Source organism: Salvia splendens, chromosome 3 (genome assembly GCF_004379255.2).
Source record: "Salvia splendens isolate huo1 chromosome 3, SspV2, whole genome shotgun sequence".
Lineage (NCBI taxonomy): Eukaryota > Viridiplantae > Streptophyta > Magnoliopsida > Lamiales > Lamiaceae > Salvia > Salvia splendens.
The window spans coordinates 41,403,528-41,411,660 of NC_056034.1; the positions used below are offsets into that span (position 1 = coordinate 41,403,528).

At 46.4% G+C, this 8,133-nt stretch overlaps 1 pseudogene; it reads left to right on the forward strand.

The window, feature by feature from the left end:
* The first annotated feature begins 7,314 nt into the window (after nucleotides 1–7,314).
* Nucleotides 7,315–7,900, forward strand: LOC121796447 (annotated as a pseudogene).
* The last annotated feature ends 233 nt before the right edge of the window (nucleotides 7,901–8,133 follow it).

Sequence of the window (8,133 nt, forward strand, 5' to 3'; positions counted from 1 at the left end):
CTACCACGTGGTGTCAACTCAGGCCACGATCGTAGGCCATGACCTACGCTACATCCACGATCTTAGGCCACGATCTCCACGACATCCACTACCTAGTAAATGGTGCTGCATGCCACGATCTTGGTCCTTTGTATAAATAGAACCTAGATCAGATAGATAGGGTTGGACTCTCTCGCTCTCTAGAGATAAGATATAAAATAGCAAGTCTGTGTTGTAAGCTGTAGAAAACAGATCAAGCAATACAACTCTGCCCTCTTTTCTTCCCGTGGACGTAGATTTACCTCAGTAAATCGAACCACGTAAATTCACCGTGTCGTGATCTTTATTCTCTACCAGCATTTACAAACATCAGAAATTCGCTGATTCATCACTGGCGCCGTCTGTGGGAAGCAGAGAACCAAATTTGTGATAAAGCGAATTTTTGACCCTTTTTCCACCCCAAAAAAAATGCATACCAGATCACACACTACCCGTAATACCGTTCGTGAAAACCAGGAGGAAGCTAGTCCAGCCCGCAGGTCCGGAAAACAGCCTCGGGAGACATCTACTTCCAGTTTTCACGATGAAGGAACAAGCCGCTCAAAAGGTCCACACACCGAGTCTTCCCAGCAGCCTGATTTGAATGAGGCTGTCAAGCTGTTCTTGGCTGAGAAGCAGGATGAGTTCTTAGCCTTCCTGCAAAAGAGCCAAGAGCCGAAGACGAAAACGGTGGATTCTCCTTCCTCATCCAGACATGAAAGTCGCTACCGCAGTAGTGCCGTGTCTTCCAGGAAGAAGAATCCTCAACCCCGACATGCTCCTGTTCCTCCTCGGTACCGGAATCACAGGAGAACTCCATCTCCTCCATACCGAAGAGGTGTCGGGTTCGCCATGTACGGAGCATTGAAGACTCCGTTCTCGGACGATATCACCCGAACTTCCTTGCCACAGAACTACCGAACTCCGTCAATGACTTATGACGGGTTGGTGGATCCTCATGACTTCCTGGGACGCTATCAGTATAATATGGCGAACCAGGGTCTCAATGAGGTCCATATGTGCAAGCTGTTCCCCGAGCTGCTCATCGGGAACGCCAGAAGGTGGTTCGACAGCCTTCCTCAAGGCAGCATTAGATCCTACCGAGATCTAATGGATGCTTTCCACAGGAGGTTCTTTCAGAAAGCAGAAGCCCGGATTACTTCGGCTCAGCTGCTTTCTATACGTCAAGGTCGCGACGAAAAGATCAGCGACTTCCTGACGAGATTCCATAAGGAATGCCTACAAGTAGATAATCTCAATGATCTACTTGTCATTTCGGCATTCCAAAATGGAATCCTGCCCGGAGCTCTCTACAGAAAGCTCGTGGAATGCAGTCCGCAAACAGCTCAAGAGATGTGGGACATTGCGGACCAGTTCTGCCGAGCCGATGAGGCAGACCGTCGAAAACGGTCTTTAGACAGCTCATCTAGAGGAGACGAAAAGAAGCCCGATCATAGCGATCAGAGGCTTCCTCGCCGAACACCTTCCCCACCAAAGGAGGGATAGCGGTCATCCGAGGTGATCAAAAAAGAGCAAGAGTTTGCAGATTGCGCTTAAAAGTGCCGAGCAATCAGCTCGGCACCATCAAGCATAGCAATCACAGCAGCCGGAGTCAGAGGCAGGCGAAATGACCGAAGTCACACCAGAGCCGAATTCGGTGGTGTACGGCACTGAAGCCGTGATTCCGGTTTAGATCGGCATACCCAGTCCCCGAACTCAATTTCTCCTCAGAAATGAATGGTGACGGACTGAGAACCGAACTAGATCTCGCCGAAGAAAGAAGAGAATTGGCCTGCATAAAAGCAGCCAAGTACAAGGAGCAAGTAGCCCGGTATTATAACCAAAGGGTGAAAAAGCTGCAATTTCAAGTGGGAGATCTCGTCTTGAGAAACAACGAAGTAAGCCGAGCAGAAAAGCTGGGCGAACTCGAACCCACATGGGAAGGTCCATATCGGGTGTCAGAAGTCCTCGGCAAAGGGTCTTACAAATTGACTCACGTGTCAGGAGCACAAGTACCCCGAACATGGTACGTTTCCAACCTCAAAAAGTTCCATTTGTAAGAGACAGTCCAGTCAGTCTTGAGTCCTGTTCGGTCAATGTGCTTTCTTTGGTTTGCTTGGTCTTTGTTTGTCTCTGTGCGTTTTGTCTGTGTGTTTTGTCTGTCTCTGTGCGTGTCGTCTCTTACAAATGTTACTGAGGTATCTTGTTCTTCGAAGGCTGATCCCCTTCTTAGAACATATACAAGCCAACGATTGTGAGTCAAAGCTTCTAAAGAGGATACAAGACCACAATTCAGCTTAAACAAGCAGTTCGTCTGAAACGAACTGCAATAAGCCAACGATTGTGAAGTCAAAGCTTCTAAAGAGGATACAAGACCACAATTCAGCTTAAACAAGCAGTTCGTCTGAAACGAACTGCAATAAGCCAACGATTGTGAGTCCAAGCTTCTCAGGAAGATACAAGACCACAATTCGGCTTAAGAAATAAGCACTTCGTCTGAAACGAACTGCAATAAGGGAAAGTCCGATCCACGCGATAAACCTCGCCGAATTAGGACGACCAAGTTCGGTCAAAGAAGTTTACCTCATAAGACCGAGGACGACCATGTCTAGTCAAAGAGGTTTACTGCATAAGACCACTTCGGTTAACTGGGAAAGTCCGATCCACGCGATAAAACTCGCCGAATTAGGACAAGGGAAAGTTCGATCCCGGCGACAAAAATCGCCAAATTAGAACACAAACCAAGTCCGGTCAAAGATGTTTATTTCATCAGACCAAAGACGAGTCCGGTCAAAGATGTTTATTTCATCAGACCAAAGACGAGTCCGGTCAAAGATGTTTATTTCATCAGACCAAAGACGAGTCCGGTCAAAGATGTTTATTTCATCAGACCAAGGACCAAGTCCGGTCAAAGAAGTTTACTTCATAAGACCAAGGACCAAGTCCGGTCAAAGAAGTTTACTTCATAAGACCGAGGACAAGTACGATGAAATTTTTTCGCTAAGCTGTAAATACAGTGTTAGAAGCGAAAACAAAATTTCATTTTTCAAATCTTGTTCGGCACACAACTCCGCTACCCTACGAGATGGCGTTACGCTATTACAAAGGACTATTCTACTGTCCAGGGTTGCTAAAGTTGAGCCATCTATTCACAAAATCCTCGTGAAGCTGAGTTCGGGCGTTCCAGGCAGCCGCAGAATAAGCAGGTCGACGAGATGCTCTAATCGACCTGCCACCTCTTCTCTGAGCCCGGGAAGCCCTAGCACCTCGGCGGCTAAGAGTCTCTTCACGAAGCATTTGCCGATCTTGCTCACTCATAACCACAGCTCCTCTGCGAACTTCAGTCCGTCCTCGACTTGACGTCTCCGGTTGTCCCTGAGTTCGTTGCTGACTTGGAGTAGGGTTTTGAGCAAGTGAATCAGAGGTTTGAGCTGGAGTACTAGCATCTGTTGGCGGGAAATGCCTGAGGAATCTCTCAATTGAGGGACGCCGGGAAAGAACTATGTCGTACCGAGAAGCCCAGCGCCGCAATGATTTCACGACTTGTTGGCAAGCCGAGCTCTCCAGCGCATTGTTCCTCCGGAGTACATGATATTCCTCCCACAGTTCGTCAACTCGACTCTGAACATCTGATATGGTCATTCCCCCGCGCACACGGATGTAATCCTCGTACGCAGTCCTCTCAGCAATGGTCGTATTCAGCTCGGCCTCCAGATCATTCTTATCGGACTCTAAGTCCTTATTATCGGCCTCCAGCTTCACTAAACGAGCCAGAAGCTCGTCATTCTTCGTCTGATCGGCTATAGCTCTTTTCTCAGCTTCGTCTAAAGCCGAAGAGTACAGCCGTTTCCAGTGAAGTATCTCCATCTCCTTGAGTACAAAGCAGCTATGTCAGTTCGGCAGCTGTACCGAGCAGATAGTAAAATACAACAGGAATAAAGGCGAGTACGAAAAGCTATACGAAGACAAGTGTAGAGAATTTTTCATTCACAAGGAAAATTTTTTTACACTAGGAGGGCTTCAAGGCCATTTTACAAGGAAGAAACTAGACTAAGAGAAGGGAGACGAAATCATACTCCGCCAGCTTCGTCTCCGGATCCTCGGTCTGGTTCAGCTTCTTTCTCCTGAGCTACCTCAGCCTCGGCCTCGCATCCTGCCGGCCTCGCCTCCGCCTCCTGATCGGCTTCCTTCTCCGGATGCCCGGCCCGCTCGACTTCGGCCTCCTCCTCCAGCGGCTCGGCCTCACCCTCTCCGTTGTAAGTCGAAGCGGGTGAAACGGGTCCCACGGAGGCAAAGATAGCCTCCAGGTTCTCATCCCGATCAGCTCGACAACTCCGGACTCGGTCTGCGGAAAGCAGGACCGAGGATGAAGCGAGCTCCTCAAGGAGCGGCAGATTCTGAAGCCGAGCTGCTATCTCTCGGCTGTACAGAGGCAGCACGACGTCGGCCCCCTGCTCGCCCTTATCGGTAATTAGCCTTACCAGACTACCGACAAAGGCCGAGAACTGGCCGCTCAAAAAGAGTTTCTCCGTGTAAACACGGAGAGCCTCCCCTTGGGCAACCACGGCAGCAGCATCCCTCCGTTTCGTCTGCTCTCGCTGGATGACGAGCTGGTTTTTGGCAAACTGAGCTTCATCCTGGGCCGAAATCCTAGCAGCTCTGGCCTTCTCAAAGTTAGCCTCAGCCTGTTCGGCCCGATGACAAGCAGCCGCCAACTTCCTCTGCATCTCAGCATAGTCATTGGACGCTTTGGAGAGTTCGACGGCGACGAGCTTGGAGAGCATATCGTTCCTCTGAAAATGAATAAAGAAAAAAGTCAACAAAGGGGCCACAAAAAATACAGGAAAAAAGCAAGGCCAGAAAATCAAGAAGAGAATTCACCTTGGCGAAGTCCGTGGGCCATAAAAACGGCTCACAGATATGTTCCGAAGGAGGCGCCAAGACCACGTCTTTCTCTGGCGCTCTCGGGGGCTTCTGGGCCTTCCCCTTCCCCTTTGCCGAAGTCGACTCCGGCTTCTTCGGATCCGAAGAGGTTTTTTGCCTTTTCGGAGTCCTCTCGGCATCAGACGCCGAGCTGGTGGTTTTCGGCCTCTCCGGCTCCTTGGACTCCGAAGATTTGCGGCTAGCCTTGTTCAGCATGTACACTGCCAAAAAGCAAGGAAACAAGGTTAGTTTTCGCTGCTAAAGCAGTAAAGCATAAAAAAGAAATCCTCACCCTCAGTTTCTTCGTCCGAAGACGAGATATTGAACACGAGGTCGCCCTTGACGAGCTCAGTTTCCGAGTATTGTTTCCTAATCATAGGAATCTTATTGAGCTCGCCCTCGAGCTCGGCCAACGGTTCTAACCGAGGATGAGGAATCACGGACTTCGGCCCTCTCCAGGGAAAGCCCGGAGCCGCTGTCCTATTATAAAAAAAGAAGCGGTTTTGCCATTTCGGCCACTTGGTTTTGCAGAATGCCCTAAAAGGCTGTAAGGGGATCAAGTAAAACCAAGATCCCTTCCTTTTAAATTGGAAAAAATTAAGGATTGCCCGCAGAGACAGATCCTTATCTAGCCTACGGAGTTCGGCAGCAAAAGCCGACAAGTGCCTCCAAGAATTCGGAGTCACCTGACCTAAAGGGAGTTGAAAAAAATCAAGAAGCTCTACAAAAGGTGGGGGAAGAGGGAAACGAAGCCCGCATTCTAAGCAGGCTTCGTAAACGGTGGCATAACCCTCCGGCGGGTCGTTAGCCCTATGATCATCGTCGGGAACCACCGCCTTCCCCCCGGGAAGAAGATATTTTTCGTGTAGAGATATCACGGTGTCCTTACTCAAGACGCTGTGAAAGTATTCTACAGTCTTCTCTCCGGACTCTTTCCGGCTAGAAGACCCCTTGCCCCCTTTCCTACCGCTACCTAACTCGGAAGAAGAAGAAGAAGAAGACATGGTTCTTACTCTTTGCAAAATCTGAAGAAATTCTGAAGAAATTCTTGAAAGCGGAAGGAAATTTTTACGCAAAGGAGATAGAGTGCAGAAGAAGCAGTCGCAAAAGTGCTTCAATGATGAAGAAGGGAGGTATTTATCAGATTCGGCGAAGATTTCAAAATCGTCGCACCGTTTCGAATCCCACCTTTTCAGGATTCAACGGCCGGATTTTACTGTCGCATTTAATGCAGTCACGTGCAAGGCACGTCCCCTGACGTCAGCCTCCCCCGTACCTTTATCCAGAATGCCGAAGTGACTCGCTTCGCCGAAGTGATTCACTTCGTCTTTCGGGGGGGGTAGTGATGGGGTGCGTACTAAACAAGCCCAACAGCAATGACGGCCCATCAGCCCAAAGCCCAAGGAAGAGTATGAGTTCGGCATTACCAAAGAGTTCGGCCTCAGCCTACAGCTCGGTAAAAGCCAACCAATCAAGCTCTGCTCTCAGGTCGGCATCAAGCTCTACTCTCAGATCGGCAACCAAAGCAGTTCGGTCTCAGTATTCGACCGAACAAGGAGTTAGTGGACCCATGCAGGATTTCCACAACTTCCAACACACCCACTACCACGTGGTGTCAACTCAGGCCACGATCGTAGGCCATGACCTACGCTACATCCACGATCTTAGGCCACGATCTCCACGACATCCACTACCTAGTAAATGGTGCTGCATGCCACGATCTTGGTCCTTTGTATAAATAGAACCTAGATCAGATAGATAGGGTTGGACTCTCTCGCTCTCTAGAGATAAGATATAAAATAGCAAGTCTGTGTTGTAAGCTGTAGAAAACAGATCAAGCAATACAACTCTGCCCTCTTTTCTTCCCGTGGACGTAGATTTACCTCAGTAAATCGAACCACGTAAATTCACCGTGTCGTGATCTTTATTCTCTACCAGCATTTACAAACATCAGAAATTCGCTGATTCATCAGGGAGCCTCACAAAATTAGTCATTTTCTACTTTTGGTAAGTTTTTTTCTAGGTGAGTTCAAAAATTAGTCTTCCTTTTCCATATTTGCACACACATTAATGCAAGGATTTGACTAATAGTAATAAACTTCGAAAAAATAAATTTAAAATTAAAATATTTAGTAATCGAGGAATACAAGGATTTGACTAATAGTAATAAATTTTCTTAGATTATCTTAATTCTTAGTTAGATATCTGTTTTTTAGTGATAAAGAATGCAATACTAATGGACAATTTTAACCTTATCTTCACTATAAATAGGAACATAGTTTCTCATATTGAACACACAGCTCAATTAGCTTTCTTCTCATTTAATTTGATCTTTTTATCATCATTTAATTTCTTCGAAAGAAAAAAAAAATCATGGATGTGATTGTTGATGAGAAGTACTCACGTGTTCAATTCCACCTGCTAGGATTTTCAAAGCATTCATTGTTGATGCACACATTCTAATTCCCAAGATTTTGCCTACAGTTGTTAAGAGCATCGAATATATATACAAATGGAAATGGTGAACCTGGATCGATTAAGGTTTTTTCTTATTACGAAGGTACATTACACTAATATTATAGTAGTACTATATATTCGTCGTAGTTACTTCCAAAACCATCTAATATATACACACATCATATACTATATAATAGGAGGTGAAGTGAAGACCATGAAGCATAGAGTGGATGAACTCGACGAGGAAAATCTTGTGTACAGGTTCAGTATACTTGAAGGTGCTAATATGGGTGTAGGTTTTGAGTCTGACTCAGTCGTGATCAAGGTTGAAGTTGGTCCTGATGGAGGTTGCATCATTAAATCCATCAAAACATGTACCACGAAAGGAAATATCGAGAAAGAGGTTCGAGAGAGTATAAAGAAAGTTAAAGAGAATATTATTGATGGATTCTTCTAAGCTGTCGTGGAACACCTACAATCCAACCCCGATGCATACAACTAAAAATGAAATTTCTAAAATTGTGATTCCTTTGTATTCTAAAATAAAAAGATAAAGTGTGTGCAATTGTTGCATTTGTGTGTGATTCCAAGTAAATGGTGTGATTTTCAAATAAATTTGGTGGCCATCTCATTTCCTTTTCATGTTCGTGTGATCATTGTTATGTTGTACTTTTGGCTTTCACATATTATCAATAAATTGTTTTGCTTGTAGAATTCTATCCCTCATACACATGG